Genomic DNA, 13,572 nt, shown 5'->3' with positions numbered 1-13,572 from the left:
TGGCACGAAGGTGACCCCGTTGGCTTCGTACCACTCCAACACGTCCTTTGAATAGTGGCACGAAGCGAGATCCGGCCAGAAGATGGTCGGGCCCTCGTGCTGGTTCAATAGTGGTAGTAAGCGCTTCTGTAGGCATTCCTTAAGGTAAACCTGCCCGTTTACCGTGCCGGTCATCACGAAGGGGACGCTCCGCTTTCCGCAAGAGCAGATCGCTTGCCACACCATGTACTTTTTGGCAAACTTGGAGAGTTTCTGCTTGCGAATCTCCTCCGGAACGCTGAATTTGTCCTCTGCGGAGAAGAACAACAGGCCCGGCAGCTGACGAAAGTCCGCTTTGACGTAGGTTTCGTCGTCCATAATCAGGCAATGCGGCTTCGTCAGCATTTCGGTGTACAGCTTCCGGGCTCGCGTCTTCCCCACCATGTTTTGCCTTTCGTCAAGATTAGGAGCCTTCTGAACCTTGTATGTACGCAGGCCCTCCCGCTGCTTGGTCCGCTGGACGAATGAACTTGACAAATTCAGCTTATTGGCGACATCCCGGACCGAACTTCTCGGATCACATCTAAACTGCTTAACTACGCGCTTGTGATCTTTTTCACTGACGAAGCATCCATTTTTGCCGTTCTTCACCTTCCGGTCGATGGTTAGGTTCTCGAAGTATCGTTTTAGTACTCTGCTGACCGTGGATTGGACGATTCCCAGCATCTTACCGATGTCCCGATGTGACAACTCCGGATTCTCGAAATGAGTGCACAGGATTAATTCACGACGCTCTTTTTCGTTCGACGACATTTTTCCAAATTTACGAAAAATTGACAGTGAAGCATGGCCAACGTGATCTATACACTCTTATCTGATTATAAGCGAAAGCTGAAGATATAATTCCTAAAAATTAAATTTCTACAGCGTTTTTTCCGTGATGCAATTTGATGTGACACACCCTTTATTTCAAATTGGCTGATTTAATTGATTATGTAAGGGCCGATACGAGAAGGATTTGCAGTATTTTAGTTCCAAACATGCTATCCATCGTTTACTTAGTTGAAAAAAATTAAAGTTACAATACTTATAACAAGCCATTCCTCGTAATATATATATATACCACATTGTAAAATGATGATTTTCTAAATTTTTCATCGTAGAAAGAATACTTTAATTCGGTAATTTGAAGGGAAATTCGGATTTTTCTAACAAATTTAATCGAATTTCATATTAAAAAAAACAAAACATCATCGCTTAAATTGGCTGATTTAATTGATTATGTAAGGGACGATACGAGAAGGATTTGCAGTATTTTTAGTGCAAAACACGCTATTCATCGTTTACTTAGTTGAAAAAGATTAAAGTTACAATACTTATAACAAGCCATTCCTCGTAATATATATATATATATATATATATATATATATATATATATATATATATATATATATATATATATATATATATATATATATATATATATATATATATATATATATATATATATATTCTAAATTTTTCAGCGTAGAAAGAATACTTTAATTCGGTAATTTGAAGGGAAATTCGGATTTTTCTAACAAATTTAAACGAATTTCATATTAAAAAAAACAAAACATCATCGCTTAAATTGGCTGATTTAATTTATTATGTAAGGGACGATACGAGAAGGATTTGCAGTATTTTTAGTGCAAAACACGCTATTCATCGTTTACTTAGTTGAAAAAATTAAAGTTACAACACTTATAACAAGACATTCCTCGTAATATACATACCACATTGTAAAATGATGATTTTCTAAATTTTTCAGCGTAGAAAGAATACTTTAATTCGGGAAATTTGAAGGAAAATTCGGATTTTTCTAACAAACTTAAACGAATTTCATATTAAAAAAACAAAACATCATCACTTTACTCGCTGCGCCATCTGGTTGTAAATCTAACGAAAATTCGTCAATTGTCCATTCTAAAAAAATATCCCCGAAACTGTAACTGTTGAAAATTACCATAGGCCACCAATTAGTTTATAGTTTACTGTTTACAATTCTTCCACAAGTGAAATTCTTTCACAAGTGTGTATATGTATGACCATTATATTTAGCGAATAACTATACGAAAGTCAAACATTTATATTTTTCTTTTGAACGTATGAATCTAACGACGAATATATCGACGAATAGTTAATATATGGATCCGTTCAATCCATTTTCAAAAGGGACTGAAATCAAATAAAAATAGTCCGGTAATAATCTTATGCATTTTATTCAATAAATATTCCATGCCACTAACATTAGTTTATACATTTCATTCAACAATATTCTAGAATATAAAAAAAGGCACTTGTCCAAAAAAATTACTCCTATACTCGCGTCGGTCTGTTAGACCGAAAGTGTTAAAAAAGTGGCCCACGACCCCTTTGTACCAACACATGCGATACGCTAACCGATGACGAACGACGAATAACGAAGCTAGAGAGAATCGCAAAGTCGTAGTGTTGATATCTTCTGAGAAATGAACGAATTATTGATTTCTCGGTCTGATAGACCAATGCGCAAGTATAGGAGTGTTAAAGCCAAAAAAGAAGAAAACGAAGAATAGTGTAGAAAACAATAAAACTTCATAGCGTACACGTCGGTCTAACTTCTCAAAAGGAGTCGAGTGAATAAAGAAATTGAATTCGAATAAAGTGATTTTGAGTTGATCCAAATTTGGTCGCGTTTTCAAGTTTTCCAAAGTGCCCGTGCCAACACTCTCCGTAACAATGATCTACGGACAGAGACGAATACAATATAAGGGACGAATGACCTTTGGGTTGAAGTAGAGCACGATAGATACAATCAGTGTTGGAAAAAATCATCTTCGCTAAGATCAAATGCATAGATTTTCGGGCTAGGTTGCATCGAAAACCTATATATTCCAAATGAAAATTAAAATGACAGATCCAGGCAACCATTGAATATGAGCAAATGAACTTTTGTCCTTCAATATGTTTTGATGTTTATTTTTTCCACCCAGTTTCATTTTCATTTTGATTATCGGAAACGTCAGAACTGAATTTCATTTCAGCCAAATGAATATCAGCTGTTGTTAACTTCTAACCTGAGGCTGCTGTGTGCGGTTGGGTTTTGCAGTTGCCGGATGCTGTAATCGGAAATACCTTATGAAATTCCCGATGTCGCAAATGACTTGACGGTAGCTAAAACCACACGTTGTATCCATTCTGCATATGCCGTTGCTACCGTCTCGCCAAATAAAATTTATTTACTTAAATTCACTGCCAGAACGAATATCGTTTCGGATGTGATGAATATCAATTTGTTGCTTTTGATATCCAAAGTATAAATAACAGCGAAGTTATGAACCCCACTCAATGTCGCATTCATTCATTATAGCAAATTTGCTCATGCAACAGCGATATGAACAAAATGAACTCGTTTGTTATTGTCATCAAAATAATGAGGGCAGTGTGTTTCAAGCTGAAAAAAAACGGGTGGGTAATGTCGGGGACATAACCGGAGTGACGTAGGACTATACAAAGGGGACAGATTTCATTCAGGATTTGAACTGAGACGAACTCTACGATCTGTCGAGAAATAAACGAGCTATAAGCGTTCTGAAAAACCAACAGTAAATACAGGGACGGATGACCTTCGGATTAAAGTCCTTTCAAATAAGAACAGATCAGCAGGAAATACATAGCTCATCATGTTGCTCCTTAGTTATGTTTCTATACAATGCAGATGTAACGTCAATCAATTTTCAACATCAGTTATCAACTAAAGAAAGCAGCTCTTGCTACCGAGAAAATTCGTTAATGCCATCCTGCATACAATGTGTTGTAATTTTAAGCCACTTTCAATTCGGGAACCATGCATTGGTTTGTGAAAACTGAATGATCAATTTAAAAAACCCCAACCACCAATAAGTTCAAGAACAAGCATAAACAACAAAAACCGTTTATATTATATGTCATATTATGTCACTTTAGAATGCATTGGTATTGTGAAAAACTTTTAATAACTCTTCTTTGAATGGTTTAATGGCCCTGAAAATCGCCGTGTTTTACGGTGGCTGGTTTTGCCACCAAATCAGTCTGTATAAACAAACTTTTTCTTTCTTCTGCCTGCTGCCGTTTTGCGATTGCGTTTGCCACTCGTTGAAACTAGTTAATGCCACCGAACCAAATGGGCTCTGTTCTGCAGGCGGGTTTTCTTATTGTCGTGAGCAGCTTTGCAAGCCAACTCCAGCACTCCGGCGGCCAAAATTCTATAACCGCTATTAGGTATACTGATGCTCCGGCACCAATCCATTGATGCGAAGCGATGTTAAACGATGCCGTACAACCACACGGGTTTACGGTTTGAAAGAAAATAAGATATTTTTTTGGGGTCCGCGTGTTTTATACTCTAGCGGTACACACTCACAGGATAGAGACAAATCGGCAGACTCAGCCAGAGGGGCGAGTCCAACGAGACGAACGAATGAGGGTTAAAAGGCAGCGATGGCAAAAAAATACATTCATTACGATTTGTTCGCTCGTTGGATTCACATGCAGGCTAAAAAGGGTCCTTTTAAGGATCACAAAATTATCTTCAATCTAAAGAGTTTATTGTTTTGTTATCACTCGATATCCCCATCTTGTTCGCCAAACCTTTCTGTTTAGCGATTGCGTTTGCCACTCGCCACAGCTTTCACAGTTGGAAAATTTCTTCCCATCCAGCTTGTGACATATTGTACAGTAAATTATATTCAATGGCACGTCGCATTACCACCACTCAGTGTCGGATTGGAGGTAATTTAAATCTGTAATTGAACATTTGCGATGACAGTGGAACAGTGTCGACTTTCAATGTGGGGTCATAATTTGGACCCCGAACTCTATGTTTACAAAAATGTCCAACTAAATATGTCGCATTACAGGTCCGTCCAATTAGCTAAATGTCGAGATAAGTGTAAATTACTGTACTTTCAATCTAAAAGCAGTTTAAGAATTGGTGAAAACCAACAAGCTCATAACAACTGCCAAATTCACATACTCATCATATCCTGGCAAACAAATTATGAAAAAATCAATTTGTGTTTTATTATTATTTTGGATATTGTTTTAGAAAACATTGAACTGTATTTCCTAAACTCTTTTTTGGAAGGTTTAATGGCCCTGAAAAGCGCCTTGTTTTATGGAATGGTTCCAATTTAGAAAACTTAGTACTCGTGGTTTTGAAAAAAACCATTTCGAACGCCCTCGATGCCGCCTTGTTCTGGATTTGCCACCAAAGCAGTTTGTATAAAGAACAAACTTTTTTTTTCTGCTACCTGATGCCGTTTTGCGATTGCGTTTGCCACTCGCCACTCGCTGCAACTGCCTGTTGTCTTGATGTCCACCGAACCGAATGTGTTCTGTTCCGAATGCGGGTTTTCTTATCGTCGCGAGCAGCTTTGCCAGCTAGCTCGATCACTTCGGCGGCCGAAACTATATAACGCCGGCTAGGTGGACTGGTGCACTGGTACTAACGCGCTCGGCCTAGCTACCCTTGCGGGGAACTCCAGATCAACACGGTTCGAGCGGGATTTTGCCTTTCCCTTCACTTTTCCTCCTTTACCATGTCCAGACATGGCTGCTTGGGTTGGTTTGTTGATGTGTTGTGATGCGAACCGATGTGGTGTACGGTTTGAATGAGAATGATCGTTACGGCAGCGTAGCGGGGATTTTTAAGCTGAATGGCTGGCTCGAGAATTACGCATGTGTGAGACTGCGACCAATGTTTCGTTCATTTTTTTTCTTTTTCTTTTCCAATCGTGCTTCATTCTATTTCGCTGCTGCTCTGGTTGCCCGTTTTGGTCGGTACGATTTGAGGAGCACAAAATGGACCAATCAAAAATGGGCACACAGTGCATTTTGACAATGCTTGATATTTCACAATCATTCAATTATTTATCTTAAAAAAAATGAAATGTTATTCGTTATGATAGATGCGTAGATATATTTCCTATCAATTGATGCAAAAACCTTTGCGATCTATTGAGAAATGCTCGAGTTATAAGCGTTCCAAATCTTGCATTTTTCCTACTTGTTCAGTGCCTAGATTTCCATTTCACCCCCTATATCTTCCGGTTAGACGTAGTCCTACGTCAAAAGTCATTTACACTGGAACAAAATCATATTCGTTTCTCGTGAATATTTGTTGATATTCTAAGACACTGGATACAATACGGTAGCGCGACTTATGAGAAAGGCCTTTCAGCCATCTTGGATTTTGTATGTAAACAATCTGCAATATTTTGCAATATCTTTTTTTCGCTCTTTGTGTGTGGAATTGTTTTGGTGGGAATAAGGGCATTGAAAAGTTGAAAGGTAAGTCTTTTACGGTTAAAGTTAGGTTTGTGATATACTCTTATATCTTATATGTTTCAGCTCAAGAGAATAAATCGACTTTCGGTGTCGGTCGGTGATGGAGGTATTTTTCCCGCGTTTTGCAGCTAGAGACGTCGGTTAATTATTCGATTGTAAGGTTCTGGAATTTCAAGTTTTCCTATATCTAATATTCTTTGTTTCTGTGTTCTTGGTTAACAAAAATTTAATGCCTGTTTTTGATGGGGCATAAAAAGATGATATAAAAGGATTTCTAGGAACTTCCTGCGACTTGTTCTTGACTTGTTCAGCTCATATATTATAGAAAAAAAAACCCGAAGCTGTAACGGTAAAAATAACCATAAGCCACCGATTAATTTATAATCTACAGTTTACAATTCTTCCGCAAGTGCAATTATTTCACAAGTGTGTATATGCGTGACCATTATATTTAGTGAACAACTAAACGAATGTCAAACATTTGTACTTTACTTTTGCACGTATGAATCTAACGACGAATAATATATGAATCCGTTCAATCCGGTGACAAAAGGACTAAAATCAAATAAGAATAGTCCAAAAATGATATTATGCATTATATTTGATAAATATTCCACGCCACTGACACTAATTTATACATTTCATTGAACAATATTCTAAAATAGGAAAAAAAGTCACTTGTCCAAAAAAGTTGCTCCTTTACGCGCGTCGGTGTCTCAGACCGAAGGTGGTGAAAAAGTGATATACGTCCCCTTCGTACCAACTTATACGATACGCTAAACGATGACGAACAACGAATGACGAAGCTAGAGAGAATCGCAATGTCGTAGTGTTGATGTTTTCTGAGTAATGAACGAATTATTGATATCTTGGTCTCTCAAACCTATGCGCGAGTATAGGAGTGTTACTCTTAAAGAAGGTAGTCTCAGCTCCCGTTCTAAAATAGAAGTATCCAAATTCAGAGTGCCAAGGAAAATATACTATACTAGTGGTCAATGATTCTATAAATAGTAGCTAGTAGCTATAGAGACCAAGCAGAAATATTCAAACAAATCAGCTATTCCAACAACAATCGAAGAAAAGGTAGTTTTGAACAGAAAAAAAATATGTTGGTGTAATAAAAATATTGTGCATAATTCTCATGGTATGCTCTTTTTTCAATCGTCCTCACAAAATCATGAAATGGTAAATTTATCAACATACTGAAATACCATTTCATTCAAAAACCATTATTCTGCACCATGTTTATTACAAAATTATATTTAATGTAATTTCTAGAATTATGCCATCATATTTTTTTTATCATGAATGTCTGTTCTTTTCGATTACAAGAAATAAATATTTGCTCGATTAATCGAATACTCAAAGACAATTATTCGAATGAATCGAATATTTAAAAATGACCCTACGATTAATCGACAATTGAATAAACGAAAAATTTAGACATCTCTATTTGCAGTCAAATCCCTTTCCACAGTCCTCTGTATATTTTTACCGTTTCCCCTCGCGCACTTATTGACGACACGGTCACACCTTTATTCCACACATATTGAAGTAGAGATGGGCGAAACGGTTCATTTCAGTGAGCAGCTCAGAGCCGTGCGCTCAATGAAAAGAGCTGACTCATGTGAGCGGCTCGACGGCTCTTTTCAAGAACTGTTTTATTCGGATATGTAAAAGGTGGAAGACGTAAAAAATAAGGTTTAAAACAATAATCAGTGCAGAGAATAGTAGAAATATTACTTTGCTGAAATATTATGGAAAGATAGATTTCCTTTCATTCCACCAAAGCAAAGGGTCGCTTAATCTCAGCAAATGTGGTTCCGCTAAATATTTATCTACAATAGATATTGCAGCAGCTTTCGGATCATGTGAGGATCGAAGATTGCCAACCAATGCATCAACTCCTCCCATACAGATGACCGCGCTTCATCACCAACGATTTGTGGTAGTTTTGTAGGCGTGTATTCTATGGATGTCATTTTTAGCGTCCTTATCAACGATTGGTGTGCGTACGAGATGGAAAATGAAAGGTGGGAAGATTTTTAAAATTTTTGACGTCACAGATTTTGTGTATGTATATTACTTTTCTTAATAGTCAACTACATAGGAAAAGTGTTGTCATTAAAAGTAAAAATAAGCAAATGAAATGAACGAACTAGTTTTTTTTTCCTAAATCAATGCTAGCGTTCAAAATCATAAGGGCGCGACATTTTAACAGCAACCCGAAATTTCAGTATTTTTGAAGTGTTCTAAACTTAATTTCAATTCAATTTTACTTCTCGTTACGTCGACCAGAAACGTAAACGACCAAAGTCAGAGTCACACAATCTTTTGTTCCTTTGACGGATAAACATTTGACAGTGTATGAGAAAAAAGGTTACAAGTTTTTTTCATGTAAAATGAACTTGAAAAATAAATTTAATTGACTCCGTATGACTTAGATTGAGACAAAAAGTTTTCTGCTTGCGTCTTAGTTTTAGACGACTGATGTTTTCAGCACCCTAATTGTGAAAAAAGTAATTACAATTGCTGACAAAAGTCAAACTTCCATGAACTTCCTCTAGAATCCAAACATAGTAGACATTAGAATACTATTTCTGATATCAAAGAAAAAATTAAACATTTTAGTTCGTGATATGTTCTGTTTTTTTTTACAATGCGAAAAATATGATTTGGAAATCTGTAATTAGGTTCTGTATATCCTCTTTCAACGTTATTCGTTGACACATTAATTTTGTACCATTTGAGTAACGGACCGGTATGCCTGGTATGTGAACTTCCTCTCTTCCTGGCTACTAACACAATCAAAGTTCAACACAACAAAAACTCGTCAATTTTCCCACCTTTTATTCTTCATTTCGGTGTGCATAGTTGTACTTTCTGTTATCCCCAAAACATTGCTGCTTGAAGCGAGGATTGGTTGAACTACTAATTCGTCTGACTCAAGATTGCGGGACAGTCCCGCATTTCAACGAAATGCCCCGCATTTGACAAAAAAAAAACGAAAATATCCCGTGATGTCAATATATTTCAATATCACAATTTGATCATGTTGATTTTCTTAAATGGATGAACCTCAAAAAAACTTTTATTTGGCAGACTGTTCAAGACATAAAGACACTGTTCAAAGACATTGGGCTTTTTGTTTAGAGACGGTCAACTGGAAGCGGCAGCAACAAAATTGGAAAATAATTTTTATAAAAGTCCCCTATTGATATGCAGGGTCCAACGTGAGTCAGACGAAAAGTTCATCTTTGGTCCCCCAGCTCGGTCAGGGCTTAACGTTTTAAATAAGCCGGAAGAACTAGTGTATACTCGCCAAGAAGAGGTAGAGTTGTTTGATGAAGTATCGTAAATGAAGCGCTGGGCGGTCTTACGGAAGTTGGCCGGAACCTGAACCATGGCCGATGAAAAGATGTATATCGACGTGTTATTTTACCTTTTCGTGGCTTTGGTGGTCGTCTGTCTCTCTATTATGGCCATTCGCCCAAAAGTTTTCTATCGGGTGCAGCTGGGGAATGTTGGGAAGGTTGGTGGTCTTCGCGACAACGTTTATCTCCAGCCGATCCATCCTCCAGTGATCTTTTGGCATAATGGGCTGATCCCAGGTTCGGCATAAAGACCACATCACCTTCCCAACTCCGGCAAGCACTTCATACTATATATCTCTCCGTTCACCAAATGAAAGAAGAGCGACTTGGACATTCCCTCCACGTCTCTCAGAGAAGGACCTTCATCGAGAACTTGATGTGAATGATATATTCGACGTCATCGTATATCTGGGGAACGTAAAGTACCCGGTCCCCTGCCATTCGTTGAATTCCAGCATCAAGTACGTCTCGTCTCTCATTATGAGTACGAAAAGAAGTTTTTCACTTCTTTCACCGGAAAGAAGTTTTTCACCAGCACCTCAAGCTACTCCTTCTGGGTGATTGCTCGCTGCTCAGATAAGGCCGGTCTCGTTTGACGCTTCCGCATAAAAATGTCCATATTGGCCAGATTCTTCTCCACCCTTTGGCCGGTGGCTTCGATCTCCCGGCTTAAGGAGCGGCAAAGAGATGATATTGTAAATACCAGATCGGCTATATCTGGTGGACACAAAGTGCCTCAGGATATCTAACTTCTTCGCTGTGGGGTGGAGCTTGCAGTATGGAAAAATCATCAAGTTGCTTGACAGTGCTGCTGCTGCGAATCAACATCCTTGAATCATTTTTATTGTAGACTTAATAAACGTAAGATTTAAAGAAAATTTGTTCCCATAAATTATCTTTCATCGCCATCCGAAATTAGTCCATTTTTGTTTAATGCATACGTTAACATTAAAATCGATGAAAAACGAATTGAAATTTTCGAGCATTTCATTCGGTAATTTGAAGAAAATTATAGAATTTGAATCGTGGTTGCCAGGCGTAAATGCTCTGATTGAGCGAGTAATTTTCGGGCGTAAACAAAATCTAAACCACCGAAAAATCACAACTGAGTGCCGATAGTCAGAAAGAAATAATACTGATCAGTTTAGACTCGCTAAACTATGGTTTATGTTCACATAACGTTTTGTTTTTTGTGTCCCGCGTTAGACCTCTGACCATCTGATCACTTTATATTAGTCAAATCATTTCACCTGATACCCATATACGGGAGTTGCATGAAAAAAGTAATTGGCCATCTTGTAGTTGAATTTATCATAAATAGCTGTGCTCTACTAGTCATTTTTCATAAATAACTATGTTCTACGAGTCAATCACTTTCATTTGATACAAAAAAAGACAAAATATGTAGTCTGGCATTTTATAATGGCCGCCATGTTGGATTTCCGTTTTACATAATAACTGTGTCCTACTATTCAAGTCCTTTCATTAGATACTCATATTTATGGGGTTTCGAGAAAATATGTGATCCGCCAAAATTTACATACATACAAACAGCTAAATAAAACCGCTTAAATTGGAAAGCAGCAAGGAAAACATATAATCTTCCGCACTGCCGCAGGCCACGATTCGTCAGATCGAGCGTACGATCCATGGTTCTTTACCAATAAGCCGGCTCTTAAAAGAAACACGGTTATTTTATGAACCGCAGTTCTTTTTTGAACCGTGATTCTAAAATGAACCGCAGTTATTTTTTGAACCGTGATTCTAAAATGAACCGCGGTTCAACAAAGAGCCACGGCTTATATAAGAATCGCGACTCATTTTTAAAGAACCGTGGATCGTACGCTCTTTTTGACGAGCTCCTAAGAAAACCAATTTTCATTTAAAAGTCCTTCAGGTTTTCCCCTATTTGTTGTACTACATATCATTGAGTATCTAAAAATCTACTACTAAAAAAATGTGTAACTGTTGATTGTATAACTTTTTTTGCGTGTTTTCATTAATTTTTGAAATGATAAAAAATTGTTTTTTATAGCGCTGGCGGGGCAAGAAAGACCACCCGCGGGGTAAAACGGACCATGACGAGGTAAGACGGAGCGATGCTATTTTCAAACAGTTTAGTCTAGTAAAAATAAAAGGAACAATGTTGTCTAAATATAAAAATATAAAAATCATTTAATATCACGACGCATGGCGCTTTTATGTTGACGAAAGTGGACCGTGTTCCCCCCAGAGCATCTTTTGCATTATTTTGCACTTTTCACGCATTTTATGTTACATTTTACATCCCTTTTAACGCAGAAAGAACCGGAATAATTTACTGGAGGATTGGGACACTGACAATTAACTGAATACAGGCAAACCTTTTTTTTGTGCGGGGAATAGGAACCGAACAAAAAAAATCGCATAAAAAAATCGTGCAAAACTTCACCAGTAGCTTTAAAAAATCGTGTTCGGTACACATTTTGAAAAAAACTTTTTGCTGCGATAGATAGGGACCGCATAAAAAAAGTTTCCCCCAAGAAAATAACTCAAATTCTCGCCGTTCACCGTTCAATTTCCTTTTGTTTCCCTGCTTTGCGATGGGACAGTTTGCCTTTTCGGTTGCGCGTGGCTGTTTTGTGCTTTTAGTTGCATGCCGAAACATGTTGTTGTTAGAAATCATGTCATGCAAAAACATAGAAAAACTTAGAGCATTTGATGGGAGGAGGGGAATGATTTCAGAAGTAGACAATTGAGACGCAAATATGCTTTTTTCGCACTGAAATGCATATAAAAACATTAAATGGACGATAACTTCGTCAAATATGCTTCTTTCCATATACCGTTCAAATAAAAACCGCACTAAAAAAATCGCACTAAAAAAATCGCACAAAAAATAAACCGCACAAGAACAGATTTTACTGTACACAGTTTTTGCTGGAAAAATCCATATTTTGGTTGGCTTGAAAATTAGATCGCTTGCAACCGCAATGGACGAAAACTTTGTTTTGTTTAAAATTTTGATATTTCGTGCGCTCAAGTGTTGCCAAGTATTTCGAAACGACATAAATAGGCTAATCATGTTTCTTGCGTAACATATTTGCCAAAAAAACTGAGGATTTCTTATAAAACTAGAAGTGGCCCGTCTTACACCGCCGGGCGGTCTTACCTCGTCTTCCCCTACAATTTTTTTATCCCTTTTGTTTATTTTAGGCTCATTAGCATTTTAGCTGTAACAGAGCCGAATTTAATCGTGTACATGTCACATGTTTATCATATCTATAATTAGCACATTACACAGTTGTCATTTTTCGGCGTTAGAGTATGCCCTTCTATACCATTGCGAATGGTACACATTTACACAGTAGCCATTTAGGCGTAAGAGTTTTCTCCTTCTTTTCTTCCATTATCCACAAGTTAGACCGGACAGCGGAGACAGTTGATTGATCATCATTGTTGAGTTATTTTTAGAACAGCAGCCCGATGTGTCTTGCAGAGCAGAGCAGTTGTATGGATGAATCCGATCTTATTTCGACCGTGGATCGATATCCATCGCTGATGATTGTTGCGTGGACGTAGTTATTCTGTAACAACACAAAGATGGTCAATGAGGACCCTGAGTTTTGAACTCACGATCGATCGCTTACTAAGCGAACGCGCAACCAATGTGGCCACGGAGACCCCCCTCCCCTACAATGTCTTATATTGTTTTTCGATAACTGGATTGTCCTTTGGAAAAAGTGTATTGCTTCGGAATGGGGCTTAACCATAAATTCCCCGTAAATGTTTTACAGATTGTACTTTCGGTGACAAATTTTTGCGCTTTTTGGACACTGTTGGATAATTTTTTGTAGAGTCATGTGAAGTCTCTGGCTTAAACCGATAAGGT

At 37.7% G+C, this 13,572-nt stretch overlaps 1 long non-coding RNA gene across 1 annotated transcript; it reads left to right on the top strand.

The window, feature by feature from the left end:
• The first annotated feature begins 6,215 nt into the window (after positions 1-6,215).
• On the top strand, positions 6,216-6,833 carry LOC129772820 (uncharacterized). The gene is made up of 3 exons (XR_008742644.1): positions 6,216-6,330; positions 6,391-6,482; positions 6,597-6,833. It is a non-coding gene; the product is annotated as an uncharacterized LOC129772820 (long non-coding RNA).
• The last annotated feature ends 6,739 nt before the right edge of the window (positions 6,834-13,572 follow it).

Source organism: Toxorhynchites rutilus, chromosome 3 (genome assembly GCF_029784135.1).
Source record: "Toxorhynchites rutilus septentrionalis strain SRP chromosome 3, ASM2978413v1, whole genome shotgun sequence".
NCBI classification, from domain to species: domain Eukaryota; kingdom Metazoa; phylum Arthropoda; class Insecta; order Diptera; family Culicidae; genus Toxorhynchites; species Toxorhynchites rutilus.
This window is presented reverse-complemented; position numbering and strand designations above follow the sequence as displayed.